Source organism: Eriocheir sinensis, chromosome 20, assembly GCF_024679095.1.
Source record: "Eriocheir sinensis breed Jianghai 21 chromosome 20, ASM2467909v1, whole genome shotgun sequence".
NCBI lineage: Eukaryota > Metazoa > Arthropoda > Malacostraca > Decapoda > Varunidae > Eriocheir > Eriocheir sinensis.
Window position 1 is genome coordinate 19,068,035 of NC_066528.1, and position 22,096 is coordinate 19,090,130.

Sequence of the window (22,096 nt, forward strand, 5' to 3'; positions counted from 1 at the left end):
CTCCCTTTCTCTCCCTCCCACACACATACTACAACCCACACACACACACACACACACACACACACACACACACACACATACATACATACCAACACGAACCAGCTCAAACCTACCGTCCTCTCCCTTCCCTTCCCTTCCCTACCATCCCTCTCCACCTCCCTCCCCTTCCCAGCATCCCAGCATCCCGTAGGACACATCTCTTCCCCCTCTCTGTGTTACGGGACCCCGATCTGTATGGGTTTAGCGCTAAGCCTCAATATTCACTCTTTTGGCATGTGATGTTGGTGTTGATGTTGATGGTTATGGTGGTGATGGTGTTTGTTTGTGTTTATGTTGCGTTTACATACACGCACATACTCGCACACAGAGGTAGACATACACATAGATATATACATTCATCTACACACACATACACACATACATAGACGAATTTTCACACACAAACACACATACACACATATCTTTTCTCTCTATCTATTTATCTGTATCTACGTAACACACACACACACACACACACACACACACACACACACACACACACACACACACAATCGCATTACCCCAATAAACCTAGCGGGTACAGAAAGAGAGAGAGAGAGAGAGAGAGAGAGAGAGAGAGAGAGAGAGAGAGAGAGAGAGAGAGAGAGAGAGAGAGAGAGAGAGAGAGAGAGAGACCAAACTTTTTTTTTTCACGGTTTGAATTATGAACTCGCAATCAGCATAACAGCATTACCACCTGTGTTGTTTTTGTTGTTGTTGTTGTTGTTGTTGATGTTGTTGTTGCTGTTGTTGTTGTTGTCGCTGTTCAGATTATACTCTCCAAACTCACTACGTAATGACACTGCTCAAGGTTACGTTATGAAAAGGATACATAAATAGTTAGTACAAAATAATTAACATAGTATATCATTGAAAACATAAAATAGTAAATAGATTATACTTGACCAAAGGGAAGGAAGAGAGAAGATGGAGGAGGAGGTGGAAGAAGGAAGAGAGAGAGAAAAAAAGAGGAATGGAAATGGAAGTTAAAAGGAAGGAAAGAAAGAAAGATGGAATGGAAAAAGGAAGTTGAAAAAAAGGAAGGAAAGAAAGAAAGAATGAAGGAATTATGGAAGTAAGGAAAGACGTAGTAGTAGTAGTAGTAGTAGTAGTAGTAGTAGTAGTAATAGTAGTTGTAGTAGTAATAGTAGTAGTAGTAATAGTAGTAGTAGTGGTAGTAGTTGTAGTAGTAGTAGTAGTAGTAGTAGTAGCAACAACACAAAAAACTCTACCACCAAAACAGCACCCACTCACCACCAACCACCACCACCACACACACTCCCACACACTCCCACACACACAAATAGACTCGCCTCTCTGTCATTATGATTTTTACCTGGACGTGGCGGCGGTCGGCGGGGAAGGGCGGTGGCTGGCTGGCAGGTAACGGCGGTTCTCAAATTAATTAAGTCCTCCCACGGCGGCCCAGGTGAGGAGACAGGTGTTAAATAGCCGTAAAGGTGAGCTGCTGAGGGAGAGAGAGGAAGAGGAAGAGGGAGAAGAAACGATGAAAAGGAGGAGGAGGAGGAGGATGGATGTAGGGAGAAGGAAGGGATAGATGAGTGTGAGAGATAGAAAGAGAGGGAGAAAGAGACTCAAAGGAATAAATAGGAGAAAAGATAGAGGGAGAGAGAGCGAGAGAAAGAGAGGAAGAAGGAGAATAGAGAATGAATAGGAGAAGAGAGAGAGGGATAGAGGAGGAATGTAAGATATGAAAAGAGAATAGAGAGAAAGAGAGAGAAGCAGGAGAGAGGGAGAGAGAGAAAAGAACGGAGGAGAGAGAGACAGATGAGAGAATCAGAATTGAGAGGAAGAGAAAGAGAGAAAGGAAGAGAGGAAGGAAGATATAGGAAGAGAAAGAGAGAAAGGAAGAGAGAGGGAGGGAATGGTAGATGAGAGAGAGAGAGAGAGAGAGAGAGAGAGAGAGAGAGAGAGAGAGAGAGAGAGAGAGAGAGAGAGAGAGAGAGAGAGAGAGAGAGAGAGAGAGAGAGAGAATGGAAAGGATAGAATGGACAGAGGGGATGACTTAGATAACTTACATATATCGTTCCTCCTAACACACCCAGTCAACCAATCTCCTTCCCTCCCATTCTCTCCTCCAATACCTACCTTGTGTTAATGTGTCCTCTCTCTCTCTTTTCCAGGTAAGTTACGAGTGTGATTGCAGCTGTAGTGTGGCGCTGACCCTGAACACCTGTCCCGTCTGTAAGTGTTGCCTAGTGTGTTGTGTACATATCTTGTTTAATTATATGAGAGAGGTTCAATCTTTCTCTTTCTCTCTTTGTGTATCTCTCTTTGTATCTTTCTCTCTCTTTGTGTATCTCTCTCTCTCTATCTATCTATCTATCTATCTATCTATCTCTATCTATCTATCTATCTATCTATTTATCTATAACTATCTTACCTTCCTCTTTCATAATAGTAATAAAAAAAAAAAGAGTTATATTTATACTACTACTACTTCTACTACTACTACTACTACTACTACTACTACTACTACTCCTCCTCCTCCTCCTCTTCAGTCAAGGTCAGCACCCGTCACTTCTCTTCCTCTTCCCCTTCTTCCTCTTCCCGTTCTTCCTCTTCCCTTTCTTCTTCTTCTCCTTCCTCTTCCCCTTCTTCTTCCTCCTCTTCCTCCTGCCTCCGCCTCTCGTCAACCACACGCAGTTTTTGAGAGAGCTCCTGACGTCTCTCTTCTCCTTTAAGCATTTTATCGCATACTCTTCGTCTATCTCTATATTTCTTCCTGCATTGATTTCCTTCTCATCGTATTTTTCTTTCATTAATTCTTACGCTGACAAGTATTTTCTTTTCTTTGTGCTTTCTTTTGTTTACGCTGACAAGTTTTTTTTTCTTTTTGTGTTTTTTACGCTGACAAGTTTTATTTTCTTTGTCTTTGTTTTTTTTACGCTGACAAGTTTTATTTTCTTTGTCTGTTTTTTTACGCTGACAAGTATTTCCTTTTTTTTTGTGTAAGCGTTTTCATATATACGCTAAGCTCATTTTTATTTCCTTGATCTGGTGTAATAATTTTTATTTTTCTCAATGGTTTTCTTTATTTTCTTTTTTCTTTCAGTAATTTCAACGCTCATAACTCATACATTTTTACCTGTTTAAACATTATCGTAAGTACTTAATGTCCAGCTATATTTATATGGTTTAATATGACAATTTTGGTTTCCTTCTATGATTTCTATATATCTTTTCATCTTCCTTCATTAACGTCAACGCACAAACCTTATTTTTCCCATCTATCTAAACATTCCATTCCATTAACCAAATATTTAACTAACCGTACCCAATGCCGTGGTTCCCTCACCAATTCAATCTTTTCCTTCCTCCTATTGACTCTTCCTCTCGGCGTCTCTGTGAACGAGGTATCGGAGGCCGGCATATATTTACCCGTCCGTCCTTTTCCTCGTGGCCGGGTGAGTCCTTTTCTCTTGAGCGAGGAAGGCGTTTCAATTACCTCGAGGAGACTCTTTATCGGCCCGAGAGTTAGGTAAGGAGAGGAAGGTGGGGAGAGGGAACTTGGATAACAAAATAAACAAATGCATGCTTTGTTATATAGAAAGTCTCATTAGTAAGGAAGCATATGTGTAGAAATCTTGTCAAACTATCATTAGGCTCGTAAAACCACCCATGGAAATGATAGAGAATAAAAGCCATTGCAAAATCTTCCTTCTCTTGCCCTCTTCTTCCTTTCTCTCACCCTCCCTTCTCTTCCTACCCTTTTTATTTTCCTTCACTGTCCTTTCTGTATCCCTCCCTCCTTTTTCAGTCACTCTCCCTTTTCTTCGTCACCCTCCTTCCCTCCCTTCCTTGCTTCCATAACCTCAATAACAACACGACTCAGCGTCACCACATCTTAAAGGATTCCTGTGGTGGGTGAGTCACGAGTCGGGCTACGAGTATTGAGTTTATAGTAGTCAGGGGAAGGCGTTCTTGCTGCGAGTCACGTCTAATACCTGTACGGGAGTTGTTTGTGAGTCACGGCACGTCCTGGAGAGAGAGAGAGAGAGAGAGAGAGAGAGAGAGAGAGAGAGAGAGAGAGGGAGAGAGGGGGAGGGAAGGAAGGAGGGAGGGTGAGGAAGGAAGAAGAAAGGAGAAGAGAAGAGAAAAGAAAAGAAAGAGAGAGAGGGAGAGAAAGTAGAGGAAATAAAAGGAGATGGAAGAGAAGGAAATGATACGAGATGAAACGAGAGAGAGAGAGAGAGAGAGAGAGAGAGAGAGAGAGAGAGAGAGAGAGAGAGAGAGAGAGAGAGAGAGAGAGAGAGAGAGAGAGAGAAAAAATAGACCATGAAAGAGTGTCAGTAAGTCAGTGTGCAGCGAAATAGGAAATGAGTTATCAGGGAAATGAATGGACGAGAAAGAGGACCAATTGGAGCTTCGGAAAAACAAAACAGAAACAAAAGAGTAGCGAGAAAGGGATCCAATACTCTATCACAGGAGAGAGAGAGAGAGAGAGAGAGAGAGAGAGAGAGAGAGAGAGAGAGAGAGAGAGAGAGAGAGAGAGAGAGAGAGAGAGAGAGAGGAAAAAACGGAAAGAGGAGAGAAAAGAAGGAAAGGAAAGGAAAGGAAAGGAAAAGAAAGGAAAGGAAAGGAAAGGAAAGGAAAGGAAAGGAAAGGAAAGGAAAAGAAAGGAAAGGAAAAGAAAAGAAAGGAAAGGAAAGGAAAAGAATAAAAGAAAGAAGAAAAGAGGGAGATATATAAAGAAATAATAAATATATCAAGTATATTGTGTAAGTATGACATGGTATAGTTATGAATGAAGATGAGTGAGAATGAGCGAATATAAGTGTGAATGACCAGAGTGCGTGTGTGAGTGTGCGTGTGAGGCTGAGTGAATGAGGGAGTGGGTGCAGGAGGAGATAGTGAATGCGTTTAAAAGCTGTGAGTCAAGAAATGAGTAAGGACAGTAGATGAGTGACTCTGAAGATGTTGATGTTATTTTTTTTTTTTACAGCTAAGGAGACAGCTCAAGGGCACACAAAAAAAGGAAACAATATTAAAAAAAGCCCGCTACTCGCTGCTCCTAAAAAGAATCCAAAGAGGTGGCCGAAAGAGAGGTCAATTTCGGTTAGTATTTATATATGAATGTGGGGGGAGCGTGGCCGAGTGGATTGATAAGGGAGAGAAAGGGTGGATAAGGGATTAGTGAGGAGGTGGATGAGGGAGTCTAATCTAGCCCTCCTCCACCTTCTCCTCCACCTGCTCCACCCTATATGAATGTGGGGGGAGTGTGGCCAAGTGGATTGATAAGGGAGAGGAAGGGAGGATAAGGGATTAGTGAGGAGGTGGATGAGGGAGTCTAATCTAGCCCTCCTCCACCTTCTCCTCCACCTTCTCCTCCACCTGCTCGTTCCGCCGGGCCCGACATGCACCTTTAAACACACTACCTGGTGGAGCATCGCAAACACACCTTTAAGTCCGCTCTCACCTGCCCTGAGTGTGCGTGTGTGTGCATGGCGGGGGTGGCGGCGGGCGGAGGAAGGCTACGTGTGTGTGTGTGTGTGTGTTGAATGGATTGTGGAAGGCTGACACACACACACACACACACACACACACACACACACACACACACACACACACACACAGACAGACACTCAAAACACAAACACAACCTCTTTTCCACACACACAAACACATCATGACCACCACCACCACGACCACCATTATCCTTCTCTGAGAATAGTCGCGTAATAATTTTAGAGCAGTCTTAAATGTCATCTTCTTTTAGCTTCTCGTCTCATTACTGATTATATATACAGGTCTGGAGGCGTGGCGGGCAGCTAAGTTTACAGGAGTGTTTTTTTGTTTTTTTTTTACAACTAAGGAGACAGTTCAAGGGAGTAAAGAAAAATATAAAAAAAGAGGAAAGAGATATATACGAAAGCCTCAACATGCAGTGACCCTGGTACAAAGATTCTCAAGCATTTCAGGGGCTTACTCACTCACCCCGGCACCCACTCACACCTGCACATTTGATAAGGCTTTCGTAGAGGTTGTTGTGTTAGTATTTCCATGGGTAGTTTGATGAGTCTAGTGATAGTTACAACAGCCTCAACAGTGATTCAGGTCTTATTCTTAACCATTTCAGGGGCTTACTCACTCACCCCGGCACCCACTCACACCTGCACATTTGATAAGGCTTTCGTAGAGGTGTTGTGTTAGTATTTCCATGGGTAGTTTGATGAGTCTAGTGATAGTTACAACAGCCTCAACAGTGATTCAAATACATATTCTCAACCATTTAAACACCCACACATACACATTTGACAAGGCCTTCGTAGAGGTTGTTGTGTTAGTATTTCCAGGGGTAGTTTGATGAGCCCAGTGATAGTTACAGAAACCTCAACAGTGATTCAAATCCATATTCTCAACCATTTAAACACCCACACATACACATTTGATAAGGCTTTCGTAGAGGTTGTTGTGTTAGTATTTCCATAGGTAGTTTGATGAGCTTAATTATTGTTACAGAAAGCCCAACAGTGATTAAGTATATATTCTCAGCCATTTCAGGGCTTATACACACACACACACACACACACACACACACACACACACACACACACACACACACACACACACACACACACACACACACACACACATTTGATAAGGCCTTCGTAGAGGTTGTTGTGGGTATTTCTAAAGGTAGTTTGATGAGCCTGGTGATAGTTTGACAAGGCATCTGCACCATGAACGTAAAAAAAAGAAAAAAAGTGTTTGAGAATGTGACCTTAGCGATTGCGTACATTTAATTGAATAGATGGTATTAACAGCTGTATAGAGTCACGATTGCGAGTGCTTATAGAAACTGATAGATAAGTTATGATGTAGGAGGAACAGAAGGGTTAGTGAAAGAGGAGTTTGGCCATTATGGAATAAGTACAAGAAGCGAAAGAGTAAAGAGAGAAAAGGGAAAGAAATAAAATGGGAGAGAAACGAAACTACAGACAGACAAAGGGAAACAAAGCCATACACAACACAGGTAGAAAAGAAAGAAAGGGAAAGTGAGGGAGATAAAAATAGAAGGAGAGTAATGGAGAATGGAGACAGGAATGGCGAGGAGGAGAGAGAGAAAAAAAAAGAAACAATGGTTGAATGCCTGAAATAACTGGAAGAAATATGAGAGAGAGAGAGAGAGAGAGAGAGAGAGAGAGAGAGAGAGAGAGAGAGAGAGAGGAGAGGAGAGGAGAGGAGAGGAGCAGCGGCAGACAAACACACAAACACACTCAAAAAAGTATAAAAAAACATTGTCAAGAGCCCGGGTATCGAACCTGGTGCAATGGTCGGACGGTTGGGCTTCGAGTGTCATTTTCTCAGGCTTACAAGGAGGAGGAGGGAGGAGGAGGAGGAGGAGGAGGAGGAGGAGGAGGAGGAGGAGGAGGAGGAGGAGGAGGAGGAATTACAAGAAGATATATAAAACTAGAATGAGGAAGATGAGAGGGAGAGAAGGAGGAGGAGGAGGAGGAGGAGGAGGAGGAGGAGGAGGAGGAGGAGGAGGAGGAGGAGGACTAATGAGGATGAGGAAGCCTGATGGGAATGTGATTTTCTTCATATTGTGGGATTGTGGAGGAGGAGGAGGAGGAGGAGGAGGAGGAGGAGGAGGAGGAGGAGGAAGGGAAGGGGAAGATGGGGCAAGGTAGGTGTGTGTGTGTGTGTGTGTGTGTGTGTGTGTGTGTGTACTTGATTTAGACGTCCATATCCTGTGACTAATTTCCCGACAATATCCCGTCTATTACGCGTCCCAGTCCTGTTCTCCCTTCCCTCCCTCCCTCCTCTCTTTCTCTCCCTCCCTTTCCTCCATCCTTCCCTCCTTTCAATTATCCTCCCTCTTCTCTCTCTCTCTCTCTCCTTCCTACTGCTTTATTTTTCCTTCCTTCTTTCTCTCCATTCATCCAATACCTGTTTTCTTCCTTTCCTTCCTCTCCTTCATGTTCCTATGTTTTCCTTCTATCTTTCTCTCCTTTCATCCAATACTTTCATTCTTCCCTCCATTCCTTCCTCTCTCCTTCATTTCCCTTCTCCATCCTCCCACACACACACACACACACACACACACAGACACACACACACATACACAGACCCTTCGCAGACACCACCAACACGTACCCAACAGGACTGACCAAAGGGAAGGCTTATTCACTGAGGACATTGCATATTATCCTCGCTTCCTATTGGCGGAGATTGCGTCCACTCAGATAGGAGGGACTATAACGCTGCCTGGAGACTGGTTAGAGAAGGGACAGCTGCCGAGGTACTGATGGAGTGCAGACAGGCTTAGGTTAGGTTAGGTTAGTTAAATGGGTGTATGAGACATTTATTTTGAGGTTGTAGTTTTGGGGTTGAGGTTAAGGGAAGAAAGGGAGGTAAGGGAGGATTTGGATAAGCTTAGAAAGGGAAAGAAAGGGAAGGGTAGGGTAGGGAAGGGTAGAGAAGAGAATGGTAGGGAAGGGAAGGGAAGGGAAAGGGTATGAAAGGGAAGTCATGGAGCATTTGGGAAAGCTTAGGGAAAGGAAGGGAAAGAAAGGAAAGGGCTGTGTAGGAAAGGGTAGAGAAGAGAAGGGAAGGGAAGGGAAGGGAAAGGAAGGAAAGGGAAGAGTTTGAAAGGGAAGGAAAGGGAAGGAAAGGAAGGTTAGGCAGTTATATTAATAGTACTATATGTCCTAAAAATAAATAGTTGTTTCTTGCTAGTAACTGAAATATAGAAGAAAAAACACGCAAGAAATTATGAAAAAAAATTAGTATTGCAAAGGGTGTTAGTTATTTCCTATACATAGTGAATAATAATAATAATGTGAATAATAAAAAGTGGTTGTAAATAATAATAATAATAATAATAATAATAATAATAATAATAATAATAATAATAATGATAATGATAATGTAAAAAAAAATGATTGATATGTATAGGAATCGAATCTCCATAAGCCATCTGATATTGTTGTTGTTGTTTTTGTTGTTGTTGTTGTTGTTTGTGGTGGTGGTGGTTTCAATGTTTTTCAATGTGAATCTTGTTTTGATATTCCTGTCTTGTGGTCTGTTCCTCTTTGTTCTCTCTCTCTCTCTCTCTCTCTCTCTCTCAATATGTCTCCTTGTATCTCTTCTTTATTTTTCTTCTTCTCTCTCTCTCCCCTATCTACTTCCCTCCCTCCCTTCCTCCCTTCCTTTCCTTCTTCCTGTCAAACATCTCTGTCTCTCTCTTTCTCTTTTTCTCTCCATTTTTTTCCTCCAGTTCCTCCTTCCCTTCAAGCTTGTCATTGTCTTGTCTTCTTCCTTTTTCTCTCCTTCTCTCTCTCTCTCTCTCTCTCTCCTTCAGTCCGTACCTCCCTTCATTTCTCCTTTCCTCTTTTTATTCCTTTTGTTCCCCTTCGATTATTTTCACCTCAATTTTTTTTTCTTTTCTCCTTTTCCCTTTATTCGCTTTTTTTTTGTTTTCCTTGTTTTTATTTCTCCTTTCTAACCCTTTCTTTTTTTTTCGTTCAAACTCAACTTTCTTCCTCTCTCTTTTCTTCCTCTCCTTCCCTTCCTTCTTCCTTCCTTCCTTCGTTCCTTCCTTCCTTCTTTCCTTCCTTTCTTCCTTCCTTCTTTCCTTCCTTCCTTCCTTACATTCCCTTTCCTTCCCTTCCCTTCCCTTCCCTTCCCTTCCCTTCCCTTCCCTTCCCTTCCCCTCCCCTCCCTTTTCCTCCTCCTCTTCTCTCTTTCTCTCCCATCATTCATGAGAGGAGACGAACATGTGACAGGAGAGAGAGAAAGAAAGGAGGAGAAAGAAGGAGGAGGAGGAGGAGGAGAGGAAGGGAGATAAAAATAAGGAGACGTAAGGATTGACATTGGAGAGAAGAAGGAGGAGAGGAGAAAAAATAATGGAGGAAAAGCGTGAGAAATATGGAGAGAAGGAGGGAACAGAGGAAGAAAAATGGAAGACAAGAGAGAGAGGGACATTTGACGGAGAGGAAGGAAGGAGAAAAAAAAAACAGAGGGGAAGAAAATGAGAAAAAGAAAGAAAGAGAAAGAGAAAAGAGAACATGAAGAAAAAGAGAGAAAACGGAAATAGCAGAAATTGAAGATAGAAAAAGCAAATTAAGAACAAGAACAACAAAAACAGAAAGAAGAAGGAAGGAATAATGGAGTGAGAAAAGAAGAAGGAATTAGAGAAAAAGAGAATAGAAAAGAACAAAGGAAAAGTTAATTAAAGAAAGGAGGAAGAAGAAAATATGAGAGAAAAGACAGTAAAGGAAAATTGGAAAGAAATATTATAAGAAAAGAAAGGAAAGAATGACTGACGAGGAGGAGGAGGAGGAGGAGGAGGAGGAGGAGGAGGAGGAGGAGGAGGAGGAGGAGGAGGAGGGAGAGAAATATTGGAAGTGCATTAGGAAGGAGTTGTAATTAAGAGAGAGAGAGAGAGAGAGAGAGAGAGAGAGAGAGAGAGAGAGAGAGAGAGAGAGAGAGAGAGAGAGAGAGAGAGAGATTGGAAAGGGTTGAATATATTTTTATTTATTTTCGCATTTTTTCTTTTATTTCTTTTTTTTTTATTCCTGGGATGACGCACACATGACCGAGGAGGAGGAGGAGGAGGAGGAGGAGGAGGAGGAGGAGGAGGAGGAGGAGGAGGAGGAGGATTGAGACTCGAAGCGGGATAGGAAATTGGAAGAACTGGAGACGGAAGAGGAGGAGGAAGAGGAGGAGGAGGAAGAAGAGAGAAAGAAGAAATGAAGGAAGGATATTTAGAGAAGAAGAAGAAGGAGGAGGAGGAGGAGGAGGAGGAGAAGTGTGAAGAAGAGAGAAAATAATGGGAACTGGAGGAGGAGTAAGAAGAAGAAGAAGAAGAAGAAAAAGAAGAGGAAGGAAAAGAAGAAGAAAATATAAATGAAAATGAAATAGAAAAAAAAATGAAAAAAAAAATATAACATGATAAAATTGCTTGGTTTTGGAAGACGAGAAAGGAAATTGAGAAAGAAAGAATGCGTCTTAAGAGAGATAGGAATAGAGAAGAGGAATTTCTCATATAAGTGGACATGCTTGATCAGAGGAAGAAAGAGAGGAAGATTAAAAAAAAAGAATAAGTTACGAATAAAACCAATAAGGAAGAAACGACAAAAAGAAAGAAATGAATTGATGAATGAAGAGAGGAAAGAATGAAAGAAAAACAGAGAAAGAAAAAGAAATGACCGTCAGGAACAGATGAACGAGAGAAGAAAGGAAGGGAGAAAAAAAGATTGAAGGAAAGAATAAGATAAAATTAGATTGAAAGTTTAGTTAAGAGATTCTAATCAATGAGGGATTCGTTAGGAAGAAAGACAAAAAAGATTAGGAGTGCAAATGTTGAAGAAGGAGGAGGAGGAAGAAGAGGAAGAGGAGGAGGGAAAGAGATTAAAGTAAGGAGAGGTAAGGATTGACGGAGGAGAGAAAAAGGAGAGGAGAAAAAATGTGGAGGGAAGGGGAGAGAGAGAGAGAGAGAGAGAGAGAGATGATGGGAATAATAATACATAATAATCTCTCTCTCTCTCTCTGTCTCTCTCCCCCTCTTGTAATATGCAGCAGGGGAGCGCTTTGTTAATTATTCACCCGGCTCCAAATGTAATGTTCCGCCTTGCTTGAAATATACCTGGTCGGCCCACGCGCTCCCTGGCCGGCTCCGTAAAGATGTGAATGCGTCGCTGAATTGTTAATGTTACGTTGGGGGGGTAGAGGAGGTGATGGTGATGGTGGTGGTGGTGGTAGTAGTAGTAGTAGTAATGATAGGAAAATGATCATACTACTACTACTACTACTACTACTACTACTACTACTACTAATTATAAGAAAAATAAAACCAACAATAACTACCTTCTTTAAAATTTTCTCTTTGTTTTAATTTGAGCACCAGACTTTTTTTTCTCTTCTCTGTATTTCTTTAATGGAAGCACTCAGAACTCTGCCCGAAATAGCGTATCACGAGGGCTATTCCTGTATGTAGATAATGCACTGTTAAACCTTCCTTGCATATGTGTGTGTGTGTGTGTGTGTGTGTGTGTGTGTGTGTGTGTGTGTGTGTGTGTGTGTGTGTGTGTGTGTGTGTTCATTCCTAGTTATTTTTTATTTACTCTGTTGTTTTAAATATGATTCTTGTTATCTTCCTTTTTATACAAGTTTTTAAAGTTTCAAGTGTATATTTTTCCGGTTTTAAATATTTTCTTGCTTTATTTTATCATTTCCTAGTTTCCTCTTTTTTAATTATATCCGTTTTCTATCTTAACTTTCAATATTATTCTCTCTATCTTCCATTTTTGCAAGTACTTATATTTTTCAAGTGTAGATTTAACCTGTTTTAAATATTTTCTCACTTTATTTTATCATTTCCTAGTTTCCTTTCCTCTAATTATATCCATTTTTTTTCGTTACTTTCTATATTATTTTCTCTATCTTCCATTTTTACAACTACTTAAATTTTCAAGTGTATATTTTCCTGGTTTTAAATGTTTCCTTACTTCATTTTATCATTTCCTTGTTTCCTTTCCTCTAATTATATCCATTTTTTATCTTTACTTTCTATATTATTCTCATTATCTTCCATTTTTACAAGTACTTAAATTTTCAAGTATATATTTTCCCTTTTAAGATATTTTCTCACTTTATTTTATCATTTCCTTGTTTCCTCTCCTCTAATTATATCCATTTTTTTTTATCTTTAGCTTCAATATTATTCTCCATATCTTCCATTTTTTACAAGTACTTAAATTTTCAAGTGTATATTTTCCCTTTTAAAATATTTCCTCACTTTATTTAAGCATTTCTTAGTTTCCTCTTGTCTAATTATATCCATTTTTTATCTTTAGCCTCAATATTATTCTCCATATCTTCCATTTTTTACAAGTACTTAAATTTTCAAGTATATATTTTCCCTTTTAAAATATTTCCTCACTTTATTTTAGCATTTCTTAGTTTCCTCTTGTCTAATTATATCCATTTATTATCTTTAGCCTCAATATTATTCTCCATATCTTCCATTTTTACAAGTACTTAAATTTTCAAGTATATATTTTCCCTTTTAAGATATTTTCTCACTTTGTTATATCATTTCTTAGTTTCCTCTTGTCTAATTATATCCATTTATTATCTTAACTCTCAATATTAATCTCTCTATCTTCAATTTTTACAAGTACTTATATTTTCAAGTGTACATTTTCCCTTTTAAAACATTTTCTTATCTCGTCCTATCACGCTTTCTAATTTCAGCTTCTTTTCCTTCACTCGTAACCTCTTTTCATCCGGGCACATTTATAATTTTTCTCCCTATCTTTTTTTCTGCCTCTACTAGTACGGAAAATTTCGATGTATATTTTCACTGTTTTAATCTTTCTTATCTTATCTCAATATCTCTTAGTTTTCTCTCCTCTCATAACCTAATACTTTATAAAACTAACATTATCTTTAATCTTACTATCTTCGTTTTTTCTGCTTCTATCTCTATATAAGAAAATCTATGTATGTATCTTCCTTGTTTTAATTGTTCTTCCCTTATCTCAATATCTCTTAGTTTCCTCTCCTCTCATAACCTAATATTTCATGTACTTATCATTATCGTTATTCTTACTAACTTTGTTTTTTCTGCTTCTATATCTATAAGAAAATCAATGTATAAGTTTCCTTGTCTTAAAATACTTTCTTACCTTGTTTCAGATTTTTTTTAGTTTCCTCTCCTCTCATAACCTAATATTTCATCTACTTACCATTATCGTCATTCTTACTACGTTCGTTTTCTCTGCTTCTATATCTATAAGAAAATCAATGTATAAAGTTTCCTTGTTTTAAAATACTATCTTACCTTGTTTCAGTTTTTTTTTAGTTTCCTCTCTAATAATCTATCTATCTACCTTGTTTTAATATACTTTCCCTTGTTTCATATTTTTTTACCCTCCTCCCTAATAATCTATGTATCTATTATTATCATTATTCTCCCTACCTTTTTTTTTATCCGGGTACTTTAATATCTTTCTACCTTCAATTTTTCTGTCTCCACCTCTCAAAATTTCCTTGTATACTATTTTTTAGGGGGTACTCGATCATTAAGGACGCGTCATCGTTTTTTCGTCTCCTTAGTCGGTAAATTTGGCTACTTTCCGGCTGACTAAGGGCGGTAGACTCTGCATCACTAATAGGGTTTGATAAAAGGGAACGAAGAGGAGGAGGAGGAGGAGGAGGAGGAGGAAAATGGGGTAGTTGGGATAGGGAACACGAGATTAGGATGAGAGAGATAGAAGGTGAAGAGGAACATGAGTAGAAAGGACATGTGAAGAAAAGAAGGATGGAGATGATAAAAGGAAGGGAAAGGAAGGAGAATAGAAGATGGGAAGAAAATGGGTTAGTCGAGGAAGCTGAAAGGAGAGAGAAGGGAGAGACAGACGTAAGAAAGAGAGGGAATTAAGAGAAGAGAGAAAGAAGGAACATATAGAGAAGGGAAGGATGGAATTGAGAGACGCGAGGGAGAGGTATTTAAAAGAAGAGAGAGAGAGATAAAAAGATAGAGAGGGAAAAATGAAATAAGTGAAAATTAGAAGAAGATAGGATAGTTGAGGAATCTGAAACGTGAAAAAGGAAGAGAAAGACAGGATAGGAGAATAGAGAAGAAGGAATAAAAGGAGAAAATAGAAAATAAGAAAAAGTAAGGGAAGAACGAGGAGGAGGAGGAGGAGGAAGAGTATAGAAAGAAATACACAAATTCGAAGAGAAGGAATAAGAGGAAAAGGAGAACAAGAAAATGAAGAAAAGAGAAAACTAGAAAATGGCTGTAGTAGTAGTACCAATAGTAGTAGTAGTAGTAGTAGTAGTAGTAGTAGTAATATTGGTTTGGCTGTTAGTAGGTAGCCAAGCGCATGAGGGTATTATAAATTCTTGGACGCCGGGAAAGCGATCAGATACCACAAGATTGAGGGTTCCTGATATCAGTGTTACCAAGGAGGGATTAAACCTTTTTGGAGAGAGAGAGAGAGAGAGAGAGAGGGAGAGAATACATTTGAGTATGTTTCTGTTGCTCTCTCTCTCTCTCTCTTACCCCCTTTCTCTCTCTCTCATTCTCAATCTCAGTCTCTCAGTTTGAAATAGTGTACGTGAGAGGTTGAAACTTCTGAGATTATCAACCTTACTCTCTCTACCCTTTTAGCGGATGAAGTACAGTAGACCATGCAGTGTTCTCTTCCTCTGAGCCGCGGTTGTAATTCACGTGTGTAATGCGAGGAATGAAAAACGAGAAGGCGGGTGTGAGTTATGACTTGGCGGAGTACAGCGAAGCGAAATGTGATATTCTGACGGTGTTGAAAAGTCTGGTTCGTGTTCGTCTTTGTGAATGCAAGCTTGTGAGGTTAGACAGTTGCTTGATGTCGTTGTATTGGACAGAAGAAAAAACGAGGATAACTTAACCAAACCTAGTCTAACTCCCTTGAAATACAAACAAAGAAATACGACTGCAGAGTTAGATTTGTGAAACGAATGAAAGAATGAAGATACATATTAACCCTTGCTCCCATAGTGTTTGTTTTGAGTTATATATCTTTGTCTAGCCAGTGGTTCATTCAGTCTGGAAATGAAGATAGATTGCAGTATAATAGCAAGCCTTCAATGTACCCTCTGACATAGTGGAAAAGTGACACAAGAGAGAGAGAGAGAGAGAGAGAGAGAGAGAGAGAGAGAGAGAGAGAGAGAGAGAGTAATATCAAATTGCAATACTAATGGAGTCGTAGGAGAGAATTGTATGCAGACACAAAAATAGTGCTTTGGTATACAGTAAAAAAAAAAAAAAAAAAAAAAAATAGAGTTGTCAGAGGTATTTAGTTAATCCCATGCTAAACAATATAATGTGAATGTGTAATATAATGACCTCCATGCAAGTACAAATATAGGGTTTTGATACACGGGAAAAAAATGACAGTAGAGTTGACAGTGGAATGAAATTAGTCACATGGAAAACTGTATTATTTGAAAGTGTAAGATGATGACCCAATGCAAATACAAATATAGGGTTTTGATATACAGGAAAAAAATAACAGTAGAGTTGACAGTGGAATGAAATTAGTCACATGGAAAACTGTATTATTTGAAAGTGTAAGATGATGACCCAATGCAAATACAAATATAGGGTTTTGATACACGGGAAAAAAATAACAGTAGAGTTGACAGAGGAATAAAATTAGTCTCATGGTAAACTATATTATACCAACGCGTTATATGATGATCGCGCCCGGCATATAAAAAAAATGGTATAATGAAATGCTTGTAAAACTATCAACGTATTTTCCATGATACACAATATTTCTTAATTTCTCTCGTTTTTGCCTTTCTAGACAAATCTACTGTTGCATTTCTGTTCCATATTTTCTAGTCAATTTTTACTCATTTTCATGCTTTCCTTTTTGCTGTCTGTCTGTCTATTCCTTGCTCGTATTATAATTCTTTACTTCTCTCGTTTTGCCTTTCTAGACATATCAACTGTTGCATTTTGATTTCCAGTTCCGTTTTCTCTTTCTCGTCTAGTTTCATCTTTCCCACACGCTTTACTGCTGTTCGTCTATCTATTCCTTCACTATTCTCATTGTTTTTAATACTCACTTTCAGTCTTATGCTGTCTTTGTTAATGTATCATCTTTAGCATTTTGATTTCCACTTCTGTTTTCTCTCTCTCTTGTATATTTCTACCTTTTCCCAACTTTCTTTTTTGGTTGTTTGTCTCTCTACTCCTTCATTATTTTCATTGTTTTTGATACTTACTTTCAGTCTTATGCTATCTTTTTTAATGTATCATCCTTTGCATTTTGATTTCCACTGGTGTTTTTTTCTCTCTCGTATATTTCTACCTTTTCCCAACTTTCTTTTTTGGTTGTTTGTCTATCTATTCCTTCACTATTCTCATTGTTTTTAATGCTCACTTTCAGTCTTATGCTGTCTTTGTTAATGTATCGTCTTTAGCATTTTGATTTCCACTTCTGTTTTCTCTCTCTCGTATATTTCTACATTTACCCAACTTTCTTTTTTGGTTGTTTGTCTCTCTACTCCTTCATTATTTTCATTGTTTTTGATGCTTACTTTCAGTCGTATGCTATCTTTTTTAATGTATCATCCTTTGCATTTTGATTTCCACTTCTGTTTTTTCTCTCTCGTATATTTCTACCTTTTCCCAACTTTCTTTTTTTTCACTATTTTCATTGTTTTTAATACCTACTTTTAGTCATATGTTGTCTTTTTTTTTTAACGTATCATCTTTTGCACTTTGATTTCCACTTCTGTTTTCTCTTTCTCGTCTATTTTTACCTATTTCTCAACTCTCTTTTTTGGTTGTTCGTCTCCCTACTCCCAGCTCGTATTAATATCATCGTGTTTAGTCAATTTATACCTTTTTTCACAACTTTCATATTTTGCCCCATCGTCATCCTATTCCCAGCCCGTATTATCAGGCCGTAGCGATGATCCCGTGATTGGAGCGAATTGTGATCCCGCACAGGAAATACAAGTTTGCCCCTCTGATTAAATTTGTTTTGGGGGTTCGTCCAATTCTGTGATTCCAGCGGATTTTTGTGGGGTGTGAAGTTAGTGGGGAGGAGAGGAGGAGGAGGAGGAGGAGGGTGAAATATACGGCATAGATACTGATATAGAATGATAGGTAGATTGATGGATAGATAGATGGATAGGTAGATAGACAAATGTATATATAAAGATAAATATATACTGTAAATAGAAATAGTTAGCTGATATAAAAAAAGGATGCAAATGATTAACGGACATATATACTGATTGATAGATAGATAGTTTGACTGATAGATAGATACACCAAGAGACAGTAGGCAGATTAAAATAGAAAATATGAAATGTACAATGAAAATGTAAAATAGAAAATGTTAAAAAAAAAAGATACAGAAATAGACAATTGACGAAGAGAAAAGGAAAATAAGTTTGCAGTTAATGATAAAATACTGATAGATAGAGAGACAGACAGACCAATAGAGAAATGTATGTAGCCAAAATAACATTAATACAGAAAAATTTAGTTTGTAGAATTAATAAAAACAAATATACAGTCTATTCCAAGTATTATTATCTAGAGAAAGGGATGACGAGGCTTAATTTGACAACATAGGTATTGATAGATAGACAGACAAATAAATCAATAGAAAATCAAAATAGACATACATATAGATAGATAAATAGTTAGTTAGTGAAGAGAAAGGGAGAATGAGAATGACTTTAATGCATAGATGTTGATAGATAGATAGACAGAGAGAGAGATATACCAACACGCACAGATACATTAATTACTCGTTTGTTTATACAGCAAAAAAAAAAAAAAAAAAAAATTACAGTTAGTGAAGAGGAAGGGGAGAATAGGAGTAACGTTAGCGACATAGACATTAATAGATAGATAGATAGATAGAGAGAGATATACCAACAGTCACAGATACAGTAATTACTCGTTTGTATATAGAGCAAAATATAAATAAACAAACAAACAGGATAGTCTCCCCTAAACATCATTGTCCAGAGGCGAGTCGTGAATGTTTACGCTTCCATTAGCAGAGTATATGTTTCCCGTCCTTCCTGCCCGGACCTAAAAATAAAAAAAAAAGAGGCTTATATATATCCAGTGTATGAATTGCTTATGAGAAAGAGCGTTGAGCGTCCGTTGCCAAGCCGCCCGAGGGTATGGGAGCTTCAGGGGATTGTAGGATGGGATAGGTTGATGAGTTAATTGTTTTAGCGTTGATTGTTGTTACGTTCGTCTTTTGTTTTGTTTTTTGTTGTCTTTTTGTGTTAGTGTGTTTTTGTTTTGCCTCCACAGTTTTCCTTACACGATTTTTTTTCCTTTTTTGAATATTTTAGTGTTGGTTATTGCGTCACTCTTTTGTTTTGTTGTTTTGTTGTCTTTTGTGTTCGTGTGTTCCTGTTTTGCCTGCACAGTTTTCCATACACGATTTTTTTCCCTTTTTCAACTTACGGAAGATAATATTTTAGTGTTGATTTTACTACGTCGCTTTTTTTGTTGTGTTTTGTTGTGTTGTCTTTTTGTGTTAGTGTGTTATTGTTTTGCCTGCACAGTTCTCTCTATGCAAAATTTTCCCCTTTTTTTCTTAATTTAAATCAGTATCGTTCGTTCAATTTACCGAAGATAATATTTTAGTGTTGGTTGTCACGTCCTTTTTTTGTTTTATTGTAGAGATGTGTGTGTGTGTGTGTGTGTGTGTGTGTGTGTGTGTGTGTGTGTGTGTGTGTGTGTGTGTGTGTTTTGTGCTAGTTTGTCCTTGTTTTCCCTCTTCACTTCTCTCTACGCATCCTTGTTTCTTATTTCAAATCAACACCGAACGTTTAACTTTCACAAAACATAATCTTATTCGATAATTCACGATATATATATTTTTTTTCTGAGGGAAGATCGAGATGAAGAGATGTCGAGAGAAATTCAGTAAGACATAAAAGTATAAAAACATATAAATTTAGGAATAGGTAAACACACGTACTAGAGACAATTGCACAGATAACTACATAGATAATTGCACTAGATAACATGCTTAGACAGACTGAGATGAAGAGATTTTGGGAGCAATTCATTTAGATAAGCCAGCAGGGGATAAAAACATCTGCATGTTACATTACGCGTGAATTTGATGTATTACCTAACAATTAACACTGCATAGATAATGAAACTAGATAACATGCATACACAGATTGAGATGAAGAGATTTAGGGAAGAATTCATTTAGATAAGCCAGCAGGGTATACATGCATACATTTGAGATGAGGAGATTTAGGGAAGAATTCATTTAGATAAGCCAGCAGGGGATAAAAACATCTGTATATAACATTACTAGAATTTACTTGAAAACGGATGAATATAATAGTTAAAAGTGTGTATTAGAAAATTTAACATGGCCTTTTTTTTTGAGCTCAGAATAACCGAGTACTTTGCAACATTACCGAAGTCACCCTCAGCAATAGACACTAGAAAACGTATGAATATAACAATTGCTAAAAGTGTGTATTAGAAAATTTAACATAGACATTTTTTTTAGCTAGAATAACCGAGTTCTCTGCTATATTACCAGACATTCACCCTCAACAATAGATACTCACTATAAAACATGAATATAACAAAAGCTAAATGTACGTATTAGAAAATTTAACATGGACAATTTTTCACCACAGACCATCCGAGTACTCTTCAATATTATCTAACATTCACCCTTAACAAATATTCATAAGGAACTTTTCGCGTGTGCCACATGAACAAGGCAACCAGTGGAAAGACTCGTATTTTTTTCAACCCCGGCAAGTCTCTCCACACAGTTGTCCTCACAGATATTGCAAAGTGTTCCCTTCTTTTTTCTTCCCTGCAAACCAATACTGGGCCTGCAAAAAGCGAACTCAGGCAGAACCGAAGCTGAAGTAAGAGGAGAAGGTAGAGCTGCTGAAAGGAAGGAAGGGTAGTGAATTTAAGAGGAGGAAGAGGAAGAGAGAAAAGAGGAGCCAGCGTAAGAGAGTGAGGAAGAGTATAAAGACGAGGAAGGGTAAGAGAAAGAGGAACGAGAAGAGGAAAAGGAAGAGGAGGAAGGGGGAAGAGGAAGGATCGGAAAAACAGCAAGAGTAGGAGTAAGAGGAAGCAAACGAAGGCGATGAAGAGGAAATGATAAAGAAGGAGGAGGAGGAGAAGTAAGAGAAGAAGAGGAGAAGCGAGAGGAAGAGGAAGATGGTAGAGTATATAGACGAGGAGGACGAAGAGGACGAGGAGGAGAAAGAGTGTGATGAGAGAAGAGAAGAAGGAGTAAGGGAAAGAGGAAGAGTATGAAGAGGAGTAAGAGGAAGGACGAGAAGATAAACGAGGAGGAGGAAGAGGATGAGGAGGAGAAAGACTGACAAGAGAAGAGAAGGAGTAAGGGAAAGAGAAAGAGTATGAAGAGGAGGAAGAGGGAAGGGAAAGAGGATAAAGAGGAATAAGAGGAGGAGAAAAAGAATGAAGAGGAGAAGGAAGAGGATAAGATACCACAGAAGGAATAGGAATAAACTGAGGAGGAGGAGGGAAAGGAAGATAACGAGGAAAAAAAAAGACGAACGTTCTGAAGGAAGTTTTGAATCTATATAAAGAAATCGATGTTGTAGAAGATACGGCAGAAGAAGACTCTATAGATGATGATGCTGATGAAGATGGAGATGAAGAGGAGGGGAAGAAATTGTAAGACGAGAGAAATGTGAAAAATAATAAAAAAAGAATCATAAATAAAAGAAAACAAACCAAAAATGTGTGAACGAAACAAGAAAGGAAGGAAAGAAAACACAAAAAAACAAAACTGGATGAAAGAAAAAAAAGAAAAGGGGAAGAAAAAGACAAAATAAAAACATTGGTGATAAAAAAAAAGAAAATAAAAGTTTGGAGACACAGAATAGGAGGAAAAAACATAAAGAAAAACATTGAAGAAAAAGTGAAGGGAAGGATTTGGAAACACGAAGAAAGAAAGAAAGAAAGAAAGAAAGAAAGAAAAAACGTCTTGAAATATGAAGCAAAAAATCATGTACGAGAGAGAGAGAGAGAGAGAGAGAGAGAGAGAGAGGAGGAGGAGGAGGAGGAGGCAAGCGTGCGAAAGAAACATGAGAGAGGAGGAGGAAGGGGAACAGGAAGAAGAAGAGGAAGAAGAAGAAGAAGAGAAAAAGAAGAAGCAGAAGAAGAAGAAGAAGCAACAAGGAACAAAAAAATATATATATCTTGAAAACAAACAAACAAACAACAACAACAACAACAACAACAACAACAACAACAACAACAACAACAATAATAATAATAATAATAATAATAATAATAATAATAATAACAATAATAATAGCGAAAGATATGAATAGGAAGCTTACGTAGGATTACACACTAACAATGGGAAAGGCTTAAGTGTGTGTGTGTGTGTGTGTGTGTGTGTGTGTGTGTGAGAGAGAGAGAGAGAGAGAGAGAGAGAGAGAGAGAGAGAGAGAGAGAGAGAGAGAGAGAGAGAGAGTGTGTGTTTGGGATATAGTTGTGGCAGAAGCTGTAATAGTAGTAGTAGTAGTA